The sequence below is a fragment of the Achroia grisella genome, unplaced genomic scaffold, assembly GCF_030625045.1.
Source record: "Achroia grisella isolate CSIRO2021 unplaced genomic scaffold, CSIRO_AGI_Agris_v1 utg1080, whole genome shotgun sequence".
Lineage (NCBI taxonomy): Eukaryota > Metazoa > Arthropoda > Insecta > Lepidoptera > Pyralidae > Achroia > Achroia grisella.
The window spans coordinates 2,099,741-2,120,877 of record NW_026712570.1 but is presented as its reverse complement, the minus strand read 5'-3'; the positions used below and the strand labels follow the sequence as shown (position 1 = coordinate 2,120,877).

Sequence of the window (21,137 nt, the reverse complement as noted above, 5' to 3'; positions counted from 1 at the left end):
ATGTGAAATTACTCGGAAACTTCTACAAATAGTTATTATTTATTAAAATTGAAATTGATTGCCAGGTTAGACCAGTTAGAGAATAAAAATGGGTAACAATATAGTAAACAGTTTCCATTTTTGACGGTAGATGGCGTTAGTAAACATTTTAAAAGGCGCTATTAAGACGTTTTGTAATTTTATATGTTCGATCGAAACGTTTATATCTTTGTTCTGTTCTTATTCATTATTTCAGTTCTATTTAGTTAGAATAAAACTGAATAAAAGTTCTATTCACTTTTATTCAGTTTTATTCAATTTTATTCAGTTCTATTCAGTTTTTAATATAATACACCAAGACACTAACTACCAATACCAATATTCTATTTTAGTTATTGAAATCACCTGTACCAATATTGTGTTTTATTTATCGAATCAATCAGTAGCACAGCCTCGATCTCGTGTTGTGAACACGTATCTGTTTAGATATTAAAATATTCTATTATTCAAACTTGTATAGAGACTTCGTAATACCTACAGCATAATTTATTCAGAATAATAATAAGTATTGATTATTAATCAAAACATCCTCTTATATAAAGTGACCTATATATATATATATATATGACGGTACCTCGCTGTAAATTTATTCGCTGAACTCCTGTGCATTAGCAGGGTATTACATTATGAAGTATATTGGATCAAAGCTACGTCAATTTGTCAATTTATGAAGCTATTGATTCACTTTGAAAAAGATTCCTAAGCCTTTACATGCGGCATCTCATCAAATTGTGGAACACTTCCTATACACGAGTTTCCGACCGCCGATAATTCCAAGGATTTTAAATGAAGCGTGAAAATACGCCCAGAGCTAAATATATGAAGGCTAACAGGGTGACCGTCGTAGCCTAGTTTACAATCTCGTTTAATCTTCCTGGTCATGAGTTTAAGTCTGTTTGATGCAAAAAAATATTGTCATATTTCAATTTGAGTAGTTTAATATTTTTCAAAATATCTTTCTTTCCGATTAATATTTTGATATTTAATAGTTATTCTGTTTTATTTATATTATTAACCGGATCTTATCACGAATACTTCTCTCGACATCTATGTATATATATCTAGGTTGGAGTAGCCATTTTGAGCTTAAATAAATTAGTGCTGGTTGGTAGTTTGTATTCACAACTTTCGACTTGTAAAATGTGAACTTACAAGGATTGTTTAAAAGAGTAACACACAAGTTTCTTGCTTATTCTTCTTGTTATGAGACAGCTTTACGAATAAGCGGTAGATTTAAAAAAATGTTGACTATTCAAAAGTGCGTAAATTAAGTTTATTTTAATAAATGATTTCTATTCTATTCTATTCTATTCATAGTCAGTCAATTATTCAGCTATTCTAGGCGCTCAAATTATGATATAAAAAAAAAAAGATGAATGCAACAGATCAGAAAACATTAAAATGGGTCCTTACGAGTACGTTATTAAGTTCTAAATGTAATCATTATCTGCTTCTTCCTTATCCCATTTATTCGTAGTCGGCGTAATATGTTTTTCTCTTCCATTCATCTCTGTTCGCAGTCATCCCGTTATTTACTCCCTTTCTCACCATATCATCTTTCACACAGTCCATCCATCTCTTTTTCGGTCTTCCTCTACCCTTATAACCATCCACATTCATATGTAACACCGTCCTTAGGATATGATCTTCATTCTTACGCATTACATGCCCATACCACGATAGACGATTACTAAATGTAACTAACTAAATGTAACTATCTAGATGTAACTAACGCTGATAATTATTTAAAAGAGCGACACGCAAGATTCTTGCTCGTTCTATTTGTGATGAGACAGCTATCCGAATAAGGGATGATTAATAAAATTAGTATGACTATTTAAAAGTACTTAAAATTATGTTTATTTGAATAAAGAATTTTATGTTCTATTTTATATTCTATCACTTTTTAATCTATACATATAAATAAAATTGAAGTGTCTGTTTGTAATATTGAAATAACCGTTTTTTACTACATGCATATGAATATAAATATGTATGTAATAAGTTGGTAATATTTTAAAATTAATTGGTAAAATTGTAAAAAATGTTATTTTGGTATATGTAAATATACCAAAATAACATCTTTTACAATTTTTGTCTGTCTGTCTATCTGTCTGATTGTTCCGGCGAATCATTGAAATGGTTGGACCAATTTTGACTAGACTTTTCTTGGCAGGTAGATGATGTAAAAAGGAGTAACTTAGGTTACTTTTATTTTAGAAAAATAAAGTTAAATTCCACGCGGACGAAGTCGCAGGAACAGCTAGTGATTAATGAAAATTGCGAACGGAAAGTGTTTTACGTGTATTCGGTAATGCGGTGAGTGCCATCTACCCGCTGCTCTTCAGTGATCTCTTTCATACACATACATACATATACACGAGCTGACCCACCGGCGCCCCCGGGCGCCCCTCCGATCGATCCCCCGTCCAATTCAAACGGAGATCGAAATTACGTCGGCCTGAGCCGAGGTTCGAACCCCTAGTGGTGCCCTCAGACTAAAGTCGTATCCGTCGGGCAGGAGTTGGCCTTCAGCCGCTCCATAAGTCCTTCCGCGGGTTTGGAGTGCCATCTGCTCTCGCCCCATAACGTCCGGTGAAGCTGTAAAGGCCAGCTACGTCCAACAGCATTAGAGTAGTCTGAAAAAAAAACACGAGCTGAGTTTCTTGTCAGTTGTTCTCATCTCGAAATCATTCCGAACTGACGGTAGATTTGACATATCATAAGAGTCTGTAATAGACCTACATGAATAAAGATATTTTGAATTTGAATTTGAAATATATACTAAGTGTTGCGGTCACGACGTCGACAGTTGATAATACCTCTGACTATACCAATTGGAATAACTGTCGTGGCATTATATTAATTAAACGGCCTCGGTAGTCTAGCGGTTCAGCACACCGCTTTACTTCTGACGGTCGCGGGTTTGATTCCTCGCACGGTACAAACATTTGTATTTATGAGTGTGATTGTTTGTATCGATCTTGGTGTTTGCTATGTATATTATGTATGTATGTTTTTAGAAGAAACAACGCATCTATGTATTTATATATATATATATATTATAAGTAATAGATAATAAGCATAATTCATAATATAAAAGAAACAGTTAAATTAAGATTTTTTTTTTATGTAACTTTTGTATATTATTTTGTATGCCGTGTTAGCCTTTAAATTATTGTACAATTAGACCATAACCCATCACATGTAATTATATTAATTGTATAATTGTAACAATTGTTGGTGATCATAAATAAAATAAAAAATATATATATATATCAGTTGTATAGTACCAATAACACAAGCTCTACTCACCTTGGTACTAGAGAGCGCTCAGTGAATTGTCCTGAGATATTATTATTACATATTTAGATATACAAATCCACAGTATGACTTCAGTTTCTATATATATTAATGTAAAATGTTTAATTCGAAATCAATAACTTTGACCAGTACCGTATAATTGGGCTAGCATTTCGCTTCATTAGGGAGTCATCCAAATGCTTAGCTAGCGAAATGAAATCAATATCAAAACTTGTTAGCCATGTAATATTTGAATTCAAAATATAAATACAATTACATATACCTGTTTATCTGGAAATTAAATGATACTTATAGCTATTTATCTAAATTATTTTCAAAGACTTGTCCAGAACTAAGTCATATCTATTTCTTTTTTATTGAATGTTGACCATGACTGGGTCGTCCGCTGGTCCTTACGGACCGCCGGGTGCGGCCCCGAGCATAAGCTCTGCTTCCCAGCAGCCGGCTGAGGGAGCGGAGTCATGTTTGGGGACTCTATAAGTCGCTTGCCGAGCCGGCTTAACGCCGCCACGTTACGTAAATGACGTGATCACTCGGTGGAGAGTAGGTCGCGCGGGAGCGCGCGAGTGGCGTCCGGTGGGCGCGCGTGAAGGGGGACGAGGTCGCGCAGGTGCGCTTCACGCGCTTTCCGCGCGCGACAACTTCGCGCGTGACAACCGGACGATGAATTGCTCCACCGATGGGACCTTGAGGTCCCGGGCGATCACGTCATTACGGACGTGCCGTCCGACATTTGTTCACGGACGGAGGAAGGATTGAATGTTTATAGAATATTGCACCCACCTTCGCTAATAGTTTACGCTAGCGAGACACCAGTGGAGGATGATAAGCCGAAGGTCAGGTCAGTTAGTCCAATGTGACAAAATCACCAGAAATTTATCACGATGGTTTTAAGGGGCAGGATAATTTATTATATTCCATAGCTAGCATTGTACATTTTTAGCTTTGCGTGAGCAAGGCATCTGTGGATAAGGTGAACATGAGGTCAGGTCAGAAACAGCAATTTCACGATGGTTTTTAAAGGGAACTTCGTGGTTGTCAACCTATACCCATATATTGCTTGCAATGGAGTTATAAGTATTATATTAATAACAATTTGTAGTAATTTGCAACTGACAGATTGCTTGTACCTGTACTGGACACACTGTTTAGTTTTGTAATCTATAATGTTGTCTCGATATCATAAAAATATGTTTTTGTTTGCTCAAATAGTTTTGGCTCTTCATTGTATCGTAAAATGTACTGTGTGTATTGTATTGTTATAAAAAATCAGTCTATCACATAGTAATCTATGTCCAAATATCTCCAATATATAATATTAATGAATAAATGAATGAAGAACTCTTTCTTGTTCCACACACAGAAAGAAATATCAGTTACATAAATTAACATGTACTTACATTAAATATTTAAAAATAAACATAATTATAGTATGGAGGTAACAATTGGCAGCCTTATCGTTAAATAGCGATTTCTTACAGGCAACATTAGGATGGAGAGGAGTGATTAGACTGTGTCTGATCAAGACATAACAAATAGTTATTCTATTATTATTAAATAAATGCAAATTACATATTATATACACGTGGATATAACTACATAATAATCCTTATATACAGAATATATATCATCATCATCATCGCAGCCCGGAAGACGTCCACTACTGGACATAGGCCTCCCCCAAAGATCTCCACGACGATCGGTCCTGCGCTGCTCGCATCCAATGCCTTCCAGCGATCTTGACCAGATCGGCAATGGAGAGGGCTATGCTCGGAGTTACTCTGCGTGATCGAATCAGAAATGAGGAGATCCGCAGAAGAACCAGAGTGACCGACATAGCCCGAAGAATTACGACTCTGAAGTGGCAATGGGCAGGGCACATAGCGCACAGGATAGATGGCCGTTGGGGCAGTAAAGTCCTCGAGTGGCGACCACGAACCGGAAGACGCAGCGTGGGGCCTTCCCAATTAAAGTAATTAAGTAATTTTTTTACAAGAAAAGAAAAAAAATTAAGTAAATTGTTTACAAGGCTTGTCTTAAGGTTTTTTTTAATATTTAATTTTTTTTTTCTTTAAATTTTTAAATGTATTATATATTATTTTAAAGTATTTAGACAATGATTAAGACGGCGTGGTTAATTTAATTGACTTATATAAAAGTAGGCAATCCTAGCTTCTAATTTTGAAAAAAATCATTTTTCTATTTAATCGACGATATATACAATAGCGACGTTAATGTGAAATACTCATAATTATATCAAAAATTACAGTATAATCGTTTTATATTTATTACAATTTTAGAAGGCAATTTTAATAAGACGAAAGTACACGAATACCCGACGGTGGCCCGACCCTCCAGGTCGTATTTTTTGCCATTTGTCGTGGAGACGTTGGGCTCATGGAGCCCGGAAGCTAAATTGTTTTTGACAAGTATTTCAGCGGTTCATCGTGGTTACTAGTGACCAGAGAGCTGGTAGCTACTTTGCCCAGAGGCTAAGTATGGCCATACAAAGAGGCAACGCTGCTAGTACCTTGGGTACGCTGCCTCGATGTGCCGCGTTGGATTACAATGATCGTTTTTGTGATCACTTATTGTTTATAATCAATATAATTAGTCAATAAAAAAAATGTTCACAATTATTTTACATATATTGAATGATAAGAACGCGTGAAACAAGCCCAGTAAGTTGCAAACATACATTATTTTGACAGCTTTATGAAGTTAAACATCCGAATTTATACTCCGATATCAATTTTCAATCAAGCGTTGCGTGGATTCGCATTAATTTAGTGTAATTATACGAGATAAAACTGAGCATGTTCAAACATTATAATAAAATAGTAAACAAACGGCGTTTGGTAATTAAAAAAAAATTAAAAATACACGCATTATACGTCCCCGAGGTAGAATACAGTCTTTAAAATTATTGTAAATACTAGCTGTTATTGTTAGCGGATATAGCTTAATTTTTATTAAAATAAAAAATGTTAAAGTAACCTAACCTACTCCTTATAACATTAGCTAACTGCGAGTGAAAATCCAGTCAAAATCGGTGCAGCTGTTTTAGTGATTAAGAGGCTAAGCGGACAGACAGACAATTTTTTGTAAATGAATTTAATGCTTGGGGAAACTGGTCTATTCGGGTTACGGGCACTGATGAGACTATTTTCCTTTTGCAAAATTGTATTAGTATTTTCTGATGGTTATTCTATTATCCCAAACTTGAATAGAATAGAAATAGAAAAGAAAATAATTTAATCAAATAAACTTAATTTAAGCATTTTTGAATAGTCATAACAATTTCATTTTTATTTACCGCTCGTTCGGAAAGCTGTCTCATCACAAGAAGAAAGAGCAAGAAACTTGTGTGTTGCTCTTTTAAATAATCTTTGTAAGGTTACATTTACAAGTCGAAACTTGTAAATACAAACTACCAACCAGCACTAATTTTTTTGGGTCAAATATAAATAGACAATAAGATTAAACCAGTCGTAGTGATAAGAGCAGACTAGTCCCTACAAGCAGCACTCGTTCACGAGTAGGACGGATGAGCCAGCCATCACAGCGCTCGACCATATTTTAGGGAGCCCAAAGACTCGGCCCACCACGCCGCCACATGTCTGGACATTTTAATGAGTATGACTACTCAATCCACTCGACCACGTCACAGCTACTTAAAATTACTATATGGTAGTTACAGTATTCACACTTTACATGAGGATGCATGCGGCAATCAATACAAAAGCCGCTACGCTATCATATATCAAGAAAGCAGTATGAAAAACAAATTATTACGTTGTCCGTAAATAAACTTGTTTGTCCGAATCTGTATTTTTATGAACATGTACAAGCTCATTTCAAAAGAATAAGGGCTGAGTTTCTTTTCAATACTTCTCAGCTCGAAAGCACTCCGAACTGACTGTATGTAGATAAATAAAGATATTTTGATTTTAATTTGATAATATCCGAAACGGTTTTATGGATATTAAATTAAGTATATTCTGCATTATTTTGTAATTTGAATCTTTTATGTATTGTATTATAAGTTTTGCCTAATATTATGTTTGTTTTATTATAAATGCTTTTAAAACAATAACGTGAAGTTAATATATTGCTATTCCGAATAACGCGTACGAGTTTGAAAGCACATCCAGTGGGTATAAACGTGCAAATATTACAAGGGGACAAAAAACATAATCCTCTTAAATAAACGATAATACAGTCGCCACAAATCCCATTCAGGGCCCCGTAATTCCAGCATGGGTGTGTTTAACAATTTTACGAGGGTTATTCTTTCAGGAAACCTATACGAGATTAGGCACCCGTAATTCGGCCCACGTGTTCGAAATTCTATGTAAACACCAAATACATATACATTTGATGTTTAGATAGAATTTCGAAGAGGAGGAAGATATTATTTGTTGGAATTTGACGGCCTCTATAGTTTAGTAGTTAAGTACACTGCTTTACTTTCGATGGTCGCAGGTACGATTACAGACATATGTTTCATGAGTATAATTGTGTGTATTGATCTGGGTATTGTCTGTGTATTTTTTTGTGGATGATAATAGGATGGTGTTCCCGCCTGGGCTAACGGTTTACGCTGGCGGGGCACCAGTGGAGGAAGATAAGATGAGCATGAGGTCAGGTCAGTTAGCCCATCGTGACAAATTCACCAGGAATTTATCACGATGGTTTCCAGGGGGAACCGCGTCGAGATCAACCTGACATTGACGGTTTCATTTAAAAACACTCTTCCTTACCAAAAAACAAATTAACAAGTGGTATCATGTGTGTCACATGGCTATATAATGACCATTGTGCTATTCAAGTATATAGGCGACGGTATCGGTTACCATCATGTTACCATCAACATGTTTTCTATTCCAATTACATATAAAAAAACACTAAATACGTACTAACGACGTAAATCACTGAAACCGTTTTTTTTTGTCCGACCCACGAAATCGAGTTATAATGAAAATTTAATGATATACCTTACAACGGACGTGCATGAAATCATAAAAGTCCAAGTTTTGGACCACGTGTTTGAGGGTACAATAGGGTTACGTAATGGATGTATATTATTTTTTTAATTCTACCACGATTAAAGACCACAAGCATTCAGTATGGAAACCTGCCCACGGCTACTTGTTATTGAGTCTATTCCCATATACATGTATAGGTATAGACTCAGTAATAGCCTGAATATAAATCAATTAAGTAGTAAAGTGGACTTCCGCAAAATCTTATTAATAAAGTAAGTAAATAAACTGGCTTTTAAAAAAAAGTTTCTTGCCAGTTCTTCTCAATTGCATCTATATACCGAATTGGACGGTAGGAAAAAAATTATAATGTAAAAACTTGACGTTCATAAGCGGCTAAAATGTCCTACATGAATAAATGATTTTTGAATTTGAATTTGAATCTTATTAATATTATAAACGCGAAAGTGTGTGAGTATGGATGGATGTTTGTTACTGTTTCACGCAAACACTACTGAACCGATTTTGATGGCTTTCCAATAGTATAGCTTATACATTAGAATAGTATATAGGCTACAAATTTCACATACACACAGAAACAGGCACAGCTAGTAACAAATAATTCAATCAAATATATAGCATCCATAACACAACCTCAGCTTAGCTTGGGACTAGATGGCGCTGTGTGAATTGTCCTGAGATATTTTCATAGTTATCCTATCTACAGTTGCCACGGAATCGTATACCGTTACCATACGATCCACCGTTCTATATACATCCATACAAATTAACTACATATCGTGGAATAGAAAATTCTTTACTCAAATAAATTTACAATTAAGCACTTTTGAATTGTTATTACTTATTTTTGAATTGATTCAATGAACGGTTCTCCGCTCATTATAAAAAGAACAAGAAACTTGTTTTTTTTTTTTTAAATTTAGAGACTTTTGTACAATCCAAGTACATGCGAGTCTCATTGATCCCTAAAACTAATCACACCATTACCTCACCAGTGAACAAATTGCGTGTTGCAATTCTAAATAATTTTGTTGTAACTTTACATTTTTAAATTGAAATGTATGAGAGCATTTCACGTTTACTTTATACCGATAATATTGAATGAAACAAACCAAATAGTGGCTGCTTTATTTGTTTCTGCCAGTTTGATAGTGTTAAATTTGTTAGTTCGGTGTTAATCTGTTGACAGCTGTTCACTTTGTATTAATTAATTCAAAATAAACTTGTAACAACGTCTTGGGATTAAGTAGGACAACTGTATATATTAATATTATACATAAATGCGAAAGTATATCTGTCTGTGTGTCCGAAGTAATTAACGAATTATTTTAAACATGTACAACATTTATTTGAAAAGAATACGAGCTGAGTTTTTTGTCAGTTGTTCTCATCTCGAAATCATTCCGAACTGACGGTAGATTTGACATATCATAAGAGTCTGTAATAGATCTACATGAATAAAGATATTTTGAATTTGAATTACCTAGGTGGTCTAGAGGTTCAACATGCTTTACTTCATGGTCGCAGGTTTGATTGCTCGCACGGTGCAAACATTTGCATTCATGAGTATGATCATGACTATGTATATATATGTATTTAAGAAAATATAATCTATTTATTTATATCAGGTGGCTAGTACCCACAACACAAGTCCTGCTTAGCTTAGGACTATTTTAATTTTATCTTTCTTATTACGCACTTTATAAACTAAAGACTAAATATAGAGAATCAATAACAGACAGTACTTTTAATAGCTAGTTAATAGAAATGCCCCTCCGATCGATACCCCGTTGAATTCAAACGGGGATCGAAATTACGACGGCCTAAGCCGAGGTTTGAAACGGTGTCCTTAGACTAAAGTAGTATTCGTCAGGCGGGTTAGCCTCCATATCCGTGGGTTTGGAGTGCCAACTGCACTCATACATCGTCCGGTGAGCCTGTAAAAACCAGCTGCGACTAACAGCTTAGAGTAGAGTCCGAGAAAAAAACCAACAACTTCTTCAATACAGTTTCCAATCGTTCGGTGGTGTGTCAATTCATCTACTTCATCTTAAATAAAGGCCTACGTCTGTCCTCCTGATACAATATATGTTCAGACAAAATTTCTTTAATAACAGCCGTTTAGTCGTGACAAATATATAACTTTTAGATTCAAAACAATTATATCTGAATTATTTTAAATGGTAAATATATATATTGGAAAAAACTATTGACATAACAGAACGAATGTATACCAATAATGTACTATAAAAGAACTATAAATTCAAATACAAATTTAGAAAAAAAATACAATTCTGACAACAAGAGATACTTTTGTTTTACACATAATGGATGGTTATTTCTTTATAATGTTTAGTTTCCTTATACAATTGTACTTCATTCATAATTTAAGAGCTGTGCTCTTGTCGGTGGAGCTCCTGCCACCGACCACACGACTTCCACGATCTCCTATCAGGCTTTTTAGCTGTTGATACGACATGACTCCAAGTTTTTCTTTAACTTGCTTGATATAGCTGTGTCTTGATCTCCCCCTTCCTCTCTTTCCATTTATTTTTCCTTCGATAATGTTATTAATTAGTTCGTTGTGTCGTATCAAGTGCCACAACATTTTTCCCCACCTATTTAAATATTTTTTTGTTACAGATATTTGTGTTTCATCTTCAAACAACGAAAACAGATGAGGAGAATTCTGTTAACTATACATGTAAGTTTTTAATGTATTATTTATATATTTATAAACTATTTATTATACCAAGTATTTGACACAAGAATTATATAGTTAAGATATATAGATGTACAAACGGCGGTCTTATAGCAAGCAAGCGATCTCTTCCAAGACAATCTTTAGTTTTTGTTTTATACCACGTTGGTGGCAAACGGGCATACGGTCCATCTGATGGTAAATGGTTACCGTAGCCTATGGACGTCTGAAACACCGGGGGTATCACGTGCGCGTTTCCGACCCTTATGAAAACCTTCTTGAAAAACTCCATGCTGTAAGGTTCCCGTCTCGAGAGAAACCTTGGCAGGTAGTTCATTACACAATCTAATTGTACGCGGGAGGAAGCTCCTGTGAAGGTAAAGAAAAAACAATAAAATTGATGGTGTATGATTAGCATAGAAGGATATATATATATGTATATGTAAAAAAAGAACACGATTCCTGCGCTGCTCGCATTCAATGCCTTCCAGCAATCTTGACCAGATCGTCGGTCCACCTTGCTGGTGGCCTACCCACGCTGCGTCTTCCGGTCCGCGGTCACAACTCGAGGACTTTACTGCCCCAACGGCCATTTGTCCTACGAGCTATGTGCCCTGCCCGTTGCCACTTCAGTTTTGCAATTCTTCGGGATATGTCGTCACTCTATCAATACATATTCATTTCGTACAAAATCCCCATTACTAATACACCCTCTTCTCCTTGCAATCATAATCAAAATACAATAATGGAAAAGGTTGAAGAGCCTTAGCAAGATACACGAGTTTTTTGGGATCTTCGTACAAGACAATACAATTTAATGTTGGCAACCCTAATACTGACCTAGAAACCAACTCATGCGTCTCCAGATGACAAGACTAGGCATTTACATTAATTATTCTTAAGTGCACTGATATTCCAAAATGCGGTCAAACTAACCAAAGAGTGATGATTCAACAAAAGTTAACAGACTTTGAAAACTCCTTACATCGTTGGAAACACCTTTGATAATAAAAAGCCTTCCACTGAATATCAAACGATGTCCCAACGCGAACGTTTCAGCAAACACAACATCCAATTCCGGGTGAAAAGAAACAGCCAATGTTAATACATCTAAAAGAGCAATGGACAGTAAAGTAAACAGGGAAATTGATGTTGGAGTGTTACATTAGTACACGGCGCTGGGTATTCGCTAGGCGAGTCGATTCTGTGAATTTTTCAACGAACGTTTCAAGATTTCTATCTACCACTTCCGATGACGTAATAGGGTTTTTGTTGAGAAAAACTCTACTGTCCAGCTAACAGAAGTAAGGCGTGTTGGTTGAATTGCTTTTTGCTTTTTATACTTTAATGTACTCTTTTATAGCCAAACTGGTATATACAGTAACTTCGTATGATATATAACATATACTTATGTGTAGACGTAGTGAGGTTTTTTTTAATTTTATAGTATTATCTGCCGCTTCTTTTGTCTTCGTGCGTCTTTTTGGCCTATATTTTTATCATCTATATGTGTTCCATTGTTTTAAGTAGTGATTTTTTATTTCTCTTTATTTTGGGAACAAACAGTCGTTATAAAAACTTATAAATATACGAATAAAAGTAATATTTACAATAGCTATTGAGTGCCGAAAATTTTTTACTTAATTTTAGTGAGTCTAATGGACTAAAATAAAAACAAAACAATACAACTACAAAGAAAATGAAATAAGAATATTACAGTACAAACATTATAATAACAAAAATGAAAATAAAAAGAGGTTACTTTAGTATTTCGAATAGTTTCTTTCTGTAGTGTAGTGATGTTCATGTATGTATATATTTTTATACCACATAGGTAGCCAGGTAGAGCATATATATGACAGTTACCATCAGATGGATCGTCATTTTGTTTGCCACAAATACAGTGTTATACATTAATGCAATGAATAATAAACCAAAATTAACTAAGAACATCATCATTATTAATGACTACATACCTGTGACGGCCTCTATAGTCTAGTAGTTTAACACACCTTACTTCCGACGGTTGCGGGTTCGATTCTCGCACATTTCGATGTCTGATGGAAAGTGTATTCGACATGGAGTGTGTGTTAAGTATTAATATCTATTTTTTTATTTATTTTAGGATATTACATAATATTTTTTTCGTGATAACTTTTATGATAGTATTCTTAAAAAGTAGGGTACTATATTTTCATACCCTCTATCATTATTCAATATGATAAGGCACATCTTGACGGCCTTGGTAGTCTATCGGTTTAGTACACCGCCTTACATCCGACTGTTGCGGGTTCGATCTCACACAGTACAGATTAAGTGCTAGTAATAATTAAATTTCTGTCAAGACTTAATAGAACTTTTGTAACAGAATAGTCTTTATAAAAAAATGTCTCCTTTCATTTCTTCTAATAAAAAGAAATTCTAATTACAGGGTTCAGTTATATAGAAAAAAAATACGATAAAAACGTAGCCCATAAACGATAGGCAATAGAACTAAATGAGATAAAGGTAGATGTATCAAAAGAGCAAGACATAAAAACCAATCGTAATAAAAGTCTCTTTGTAAATATATATACGAGAAAAATAAAACAAAAACGATATCCCGCAATGCTTCCAATAAAGATACAGCTTCTGATAAATAACATGGTAATATTATATCTATAATATATAAAGCTGCATTACGGTGACTCACTCACTGATTGACATAGTTGTTCTCCCAGAAGGAGCGTCCGGGGGTCGAGACGATGTATGGGGGAAATGTTCCTTTGGCTAGGGTGACCACGAGAAAATTCCGAAATTTGGGAAAATCCAAGATGGCGGACAAAGATGGCGGCTAACTTTTACAGTTTCGCTCGGATCGATTCCGTTCAAAGAGTGATTTGGCACGTCTCGGCGGGACCCAGAATATGGCGTAAAAACAAAAAATTAAAATCCAAGATGGCGGCGAAAAAATTGCCAAAAACTGGTTGAAAATTTTCTAGGGTTTCAAAAACCGAAATTCCCAGGGTAGTTGCGGGGGTGCTGGCGACACCGGTTGTAGGGCATAGGAAACTCGAAGGACCCGACCTCTAGGGAAAATTATGAAATTTCGAAAATCCAAGATGGCCGACGAGTTGGGGGCGTGTGAATTTGGTCCTAAAAATCCGGATTATTTTCAAAATCATTTTTTAGGTACAGGGCAACCCCGCAGCGAGTCGGCTTCTATGGGGCGATGATGGGTCTCGGTAAGAAGTATTGCCAGCGATAAAAAGAATTTCCGAATTTAGGGTAATTTGGGAGAAATGTCCCAAAAAGTGGGAAAAAATTTTTTCGGCATTTTTGACAAAAGAGGCATCAAGGCCTATCGAGAAACATCCCCTACAGGGTTTTAGGTGGGTTTTGTTGGAATTTGCTGGCAACACCCATACATGGTTTGACCAAAATAGAAATTGGGGTGTCTCACCAAAAACTGAAATTCCTAGGGTACTTGCGGGGGAGCTACCGATCCCTATTATAGGGCATTGGGAGGCTGAAAGACCCGGCCTCTAGGGAAAATTATGAAATTTCAAAAATCCAAGATGGCGACCAAGCTATGGGAGATTTAGTTTTTGGAAAAAATTTGGGATATTTTCAATCGAGTTTTTGCTGCACATGGCAACCCTGCAGCTAAACGCCACCTACTGACATGGGTAAGTCTGAGTAAGAAGATTTGCCAGGTCTAAAATTTTTCCCCGATTTTGGGTTAATTTTGGAAAAAAGTCCCATAAAGTGGGAAATTTTTTTTTTTTGACATTTTAAATGAAGAACTCGTTTTGGTCTACTACAAATCGTCCCCTGAAGGGTTTTAGGTGGATTTCTTCAGAATTTGCTGGCAACACCCATACATCATCGGACAAATTTTGAAATTGAGGTCTAGCTTCAAAAACTGAAATTGATAGGGTACCTACGAGTATGCTAGCTCAACGCACTGTACGGCGTCGGATAGCCGAAGGACTCGGCCTCTAGGGAAAATTATGAAATTTTAGAAATCCAAGATGGCGGCAGAGATAGGGGAGTTTTGCTTTTCGGAGAAAAATTGGGATATTTTTAAATGTAGTTTTAGGACACTTGGCAACCCCACAGCCAGTCGACTACTATGGAGAGATGATGTGTCTCAACACAAAGTATTACCTGGTATAAAAATTTTCCCCGATTTTAGGGTAATTTTTGAGATAGGTCCTAAAAAGTGGGAAAATTTTTTTTGGACATTTCAAACAAAAGAATGATGAAAATCTGTCAAAAACAATCCCCCTATTGAGTTTAGGTGTTTTTTGTCAGAATTATCTGGCAACACCTTACATCAGTTTTCTTAGAGAATAGAACTAGAAGGAGTCGCTGAGGCTCTATACAATGTATGAACGAAATGTTTCTGTCACTAGGGTGAATATGTCAAAAGTATTAAAAAGTAAAAATCTAAGATGGCGGCCGAGTTAGGGTACTTAATTTATGTTGACAATTTTAGGGACTTTTTAAAATTCAATTTTGGGGTACAATTAATCCCTGACGCGAGTTGACTTCTATAGAGCAATGGAAACTCTCGGTGGAAAATTTTACCTGGTCTAAAAATTTTCCCCGATTTTGGGGTAATTTCGGAGAAAAGTAAAAAAACGTGGGAATTTTTTTTTTCGTTAATTTGAACAAAACAGTGATGAGCATTGGTTCAAAATCATCCCCCAAAGGATCCTAGGTGGTTTTTGTCAAAATCATCTGGCAGCACCATACATCGATTTTCATAGTAAACCGTACTAAGGAACTAGAGGTGTAACCTGGGCTCTGTACAATGTATATATGAAGTGTTTCTGTCACCAAAATGTAATAATAATAATAATAATAATAATAATTTATTTGCTTAAAAAACACAGTATAAAAGATGGTAATTAAAACTTAGTATCATGTGTTTTGCCATAGTAATGGCATGCAAAATAGTATTGTTTAAAATTATGCATAATTAACTATACAGAAAGAAATAATAATAATAATTATAATAATAGTTAAATAGGTTCTCTCTAGTCGGTATTTATACATTGTCAAAAAAATTGTTTAAACTGTAAAATTCCTTATTTTTTAACCATTCTCGTAATGTCTTCTTAAATAATATTTTCTTATTCGTCTTTAATGTCTCAGGAATGCAATTATAAATTCTTATACACATATTTTCACAGTTTTTTGTGTACTGTGTCATTGTATGGGTTTTAGCAAGTACCAATCTATTAGGATTTCTGGTATTTCTTGGATAAATGTCCTTTGCTTTCGTAAATGAATTTAAATTTTGTTTTACAAAAACAGCTACCTCATATATATAAAGCGATGGAAGTGTCAGTAGTCCAAGTTCTCTGAAACGTGTTCGACATGACTCGTACGGTGCAAGACCACACAATGCTCTAATACACTTTTTTTGAGCAATGAATGCCCTATTAATATTTGTACCATTTCCCCATATTAATAGTCCATAACGCAGTACAGATTCCACGTATGCATGATATGCAGTAAGTGCAGTCTTTCTGTTCGTTATGTTTTTAACACGCTTCATTGCATATATAAACTTATTAATTTTGTTACTAATATTTTCGATTTGTTTTGTCCAATTAAGTTGTTGATCTATCATTATACCCAAAAATTTTGTTTCATTAACTGATTCAATTTGTATATTTCTGTAGTTAACATTAAGATGACAGATTTCATTTTTCAATTTATTAAAATTAATATAATTAGTTTTATTTACATTTATTGTCAAATTATTCATGTCAAGCCATTTAATTATTAGGGTTATAGTTTCATTTATATCAATTTCGTGGTCTTTCAATGTTTTATATTTTTTATCAGTAGTTACTATAATAGAAATGTCATCTGCAAAGACAATGCATTTATTTGTAGTTATTTCAATTAAATCATTAATATACAGTAAGAATAGTATGGGCCCCAATATACTTCCTTGTGGAACTCCATATTTATTTGATCTGTATCCAGAAGAATAAGGTGTGACAATATTATATTTATCCAATTTTGTGATTGTTACACATTGTTTTCTATTGTTAAGATAAGAAGCTATCCAATCCAGGACAAGGCCTCTTATTCCAACGTTTACCAGTTTATTCAACAATACTTTGTGGGATACACAATCGAAAGCTTTTGAAAGATCGAAAAATACAGCTGTAGTGTATTTTTTGTCGTTTATATTTGTCAAAATTGTTTTTATGAGAGAAAATGAGGCAAGTGTTGTCGACTTATTTTTTTGGAACCCATATTGGTCTTTTGAAATTATTTCATATTTGTTACAGAAATCCATTAATCGCGTCAACATGCATTTTTCAAAGATCTTTGAGAAAATTGGTATTAATGTGATTGGACGATAATTTGCCATATCATCTTTATTACCTTTCTTATAAAGGGGTTTTACTATGGATGCTTTTAAAAGCTCAGGGAACGTTCCGCTTGAGAAAGATAAATTAATTAGGTGAGTTAAAACATCTATTATCTCGTCGATGCTGTCTTTTATTATTTTTGTACATATTTCATCATATCCTTCAGAATTTGTATTATTTAATGATAAAACCTGTCTTTTCACTTCGTTCTGTGAAACTGGTTTTAGAAACATTGAGTGACTCACAGTTCGTTTAGAGTTCATTTTATAATATTCCTCTTTGTATCCATTTGTTATGTCAATAAAATGGTTGTTGAAAGCTGTGGCTATGTCTGTAGGTTTTGTCAATACTTTATTACTAGTCTTTAAAATATTTATATTATTATCACATGTCATGTTGTGGATTTCATTTGTTATAATAGTCCAAGATGCTTTGCATTTATTTTTACTCCTGTTAATGAATTTAATGTTTGCGTTTCTTTTGAGATTATATATACATTTTTTTAATACATTGGAGTATGTTTTATACTTAGTTTTATTTTCTAAAGTCTTATCTTTGTAATATTTATATCTCAGTGATCTTTTTACCCTACTGCTAAGCCTTATGCCTTTACTAATCCAACTGATCTTTAGCTTATTAAATGTATTAATTTTAATTTTTAATTTTGGGAAACACAATTTATAAAATTCCCTTATCGATTCATGAAATCTATGAAACGCTACATTTAAGTTGGATTCTACGTAAATATCAGACCAGGAAAGATTTTTCAGACACTCACGAAATTTCAGAATATTTTCTTCTCTATAGTCTCTTTTATAAATGTAATAAGATGCAGGTTTCAGAGGCTTGACCCCAACCGGAAAGCTTAACAATTGGGCAGTTTCGTGGTCAGATAAGTGAAGTGGTAGCACTTTTGCAGTTGCACTTTCTATATTACTTAGTACATGATCTATACAGGAATCTTTTCTAGTAGGCTCATTAATATGAAGTTTCAGATTGTAATTTTGAGCTAGATCTTTTAGGTAATTTGATGCTGTTCCATGTTTTAATGTATTTATATTAAAGTCCCCTGCCACAACAATTTTTAGCTTCCCGTTATATTTTTTTGACATTTGATGTAGTAAGCAATCAAGTTTATTTAAAAATGTACAGGGGTTAGATAAAGGTGTCCTGTAAAGACAGATTACAATAATTTTATTTGGTAAGATTTCCATGCCACAGCATTCGAAGATTTTTTGTACTGAATGCTCTTTTATAAATGGCAATTCTTTACATAATAACCTCTCCTTAGCCAGAATACAAGTCCCACCTCTTTGCCTATCTCTACAGAAATTAGTAACCATATTGTAGTTATGAAGTTTTAGATAATTATCGTTTCCCTTTTTTAAAAATGTTTCTGTTAAACATATAATATCCGGTTCATTGCACGTGTCTTGTAGGTCGTGTAACGTTATTTCTAATAATTCTCTTTTAGAAAAAAAACTAGCAATATTTTGATGAAGAATATTCATATATATCTCTGTTTCATGTTTAGCCTCGAAAAAATGTTGTCGGATTTACAACTGGGAAGTAGTAAGGAATTGTTCCCTTTTTGTGTTTCAGTTTTTTTGAATGAATATCAGAACATGAATCGTCGTTTTCTTTAGTTTTATGGCCAAAATAATAGGGGATTGTTCCTTTCTTCCACGTTTGAATTTTTGACTTGGCACTTGTCCTATTCAATGTTATAAGTTTCTTTAATTCTTTGTGATTACAATAAATTCGGTCATAATCAATACAGTCAATAGTATAATTAATGGATTTACAGATGACAGTTAAATCTTTAGAATAGCATTTTGTGAAATAACAGTTAATATATTTGTCACATATTTTTTGGATACTATTATTTAGCATATTTATATTCATTGACTTATTTTTTAAAACATTTAGAACTACGACAGAACACTTTAATTTGTTTAGTGTTAGTTCAAGTTCCTCCAAAGTATGTCTAGGATTTGTATCATTTTCTCCAATACATATTACTATCTTGTCGTCTTTATGTGCCTTTATATCGCGGCAACTATTTAATACTTCGAAAGAAGGTGCGTACGGTTTTGTATAGCCTGATACTTCATATTTTTGATATACTGTATTTTGTCGAGAATGTATTAAAGCTGAAGCTAATCCAGTGCATTGTTGTGTACTGTAAATGTATATATATTTAGAGTTGGTATGTTGTTTGCTTCGAAGTGATGTATTTTCGAGTGTAAACCTTGTCTTATTAACTCCATTGTCAGGCTTATGCAACTTCAACTCAAGTATTGTAATTTGTTTATTTAGATCCTTAATACACTCATTAGATCGCGATAGTTCTTGTTCGAGTCTTGATATCTTATTTTCTAGATTCATACATTCTTTAAAATTGGTTTTGGGCGTGCTGAAATTATTATCTGGAGGGGTCTTCGTTGGTGTGTTTGTGCATCGTAAAATGTTGTACTTATTTTTTTTATTTGAGTTAGTAATGCTTTTATTTAATGGTGAATGACATAAATTTTTTAAAATATCTATTTCTTTTGTTAATTTTGATACTAGTCGTTTGAGTTCATTGTTTTCTATTATTATGTTTTCTAATTCATTTTGCGTGCTCTGAAGATTAGATGTAAGTTGACTAATTTCTTCCTGGAATTCTAGTGTTGTTAATTTGCTACCAACTGTACATTCTAAACTTTTTGATAACTTTTCGGGGGATAAAAATGAGTCGTTTGAGTTATCAGTATCGGTAAGAATATGTGAATCCAAATTTTGAGACATGGGTGTATCTATGGATGTGATTGACATTTGAGATACAGTTTCTTCGGGTTTTTTGTCTTTAGTATTTACTGTATTATTTGTTTTGTTTCTTAATGTTACGTTAGACTGGTCGATTGAGAATGTATTTTTACTAATTTTCTGTTTTTGTGTACATAATAGACACTTCCAATTTTTTCGCTTCTCATATTCCATTATAAAGAATCGCTTTTCTGAGACACCTGCGCAGTTATATTCGTATCTATTTTTACAAGAAGAACATACTATAGTCTCTTTTATATCAATTTGCGATTTACATTTGTAGCATGTTGCTACTGACATCTTGCGGCCGCTTTTGGAAACTTTATCGGATTTCGTATCCATTGTCTCAACACCAATGTGTACTGTGCACGTATGAATTTAAATATTTTTGTCTTTTTATTCACACCCTTTAGTTTACACTGTTTCTAAATATTATTCAATAACAGGATAAACACAAAAAATGTTGTACTAGTAGGATTTGATCTTGCAATCAATTTTCGACCAGTATACTAAAAATTCTAAGTATAGCCACTAGGCCAATTTCGTATTCATACAAAGCTTTGAAATTAGCGATATATAGTTTCACTGGATTCTTAAAGTTCGTTATGCGTTTTGAATTATTTTGTTTACACCCTCACCAAACAAAAAAGATGCACATACCAAATTTTATTGTTATTGAACCAATTTATTGATTGTCCTTTACTTGTAATTAACACGAATACAAGTTTTTTGTACACTGACAATTATTTATATTGAAATTCTGTCTCGTAATTGTTATATATCCCATATCATAGTCAATTCACTTTATCACTTTTTATTATTATTTGACACTTTTTCTTCTGTATAACATATATATCCTTGTTGGGATTCAAAAATTTC

General features: G+C 33.9%; 1 protein-coding gene across 2 annotated transcripts in view; it reads left to right on the top strand.

Annotated features, from left to right (window-relative positions):
* Positions 1-21,137, top strand: part of LOC131842503 (zwei Ig domain protein zig-8-like) — a 250,721-nt gene that overhangs the window by 19,832 nt on the left and 209,752 nt on the right. For both annotated transcript variants that reach the window (XM_059191071.1, XM_059191055.1), the window contains exon 2: positions 11,013-11,073. The gene's annotated coding sequence lies outside the window, so the exon portion shown is untranslated. The remainder of the gene's footprint in view (positions 1-11,012; positions 11,074-21,137) is intronic.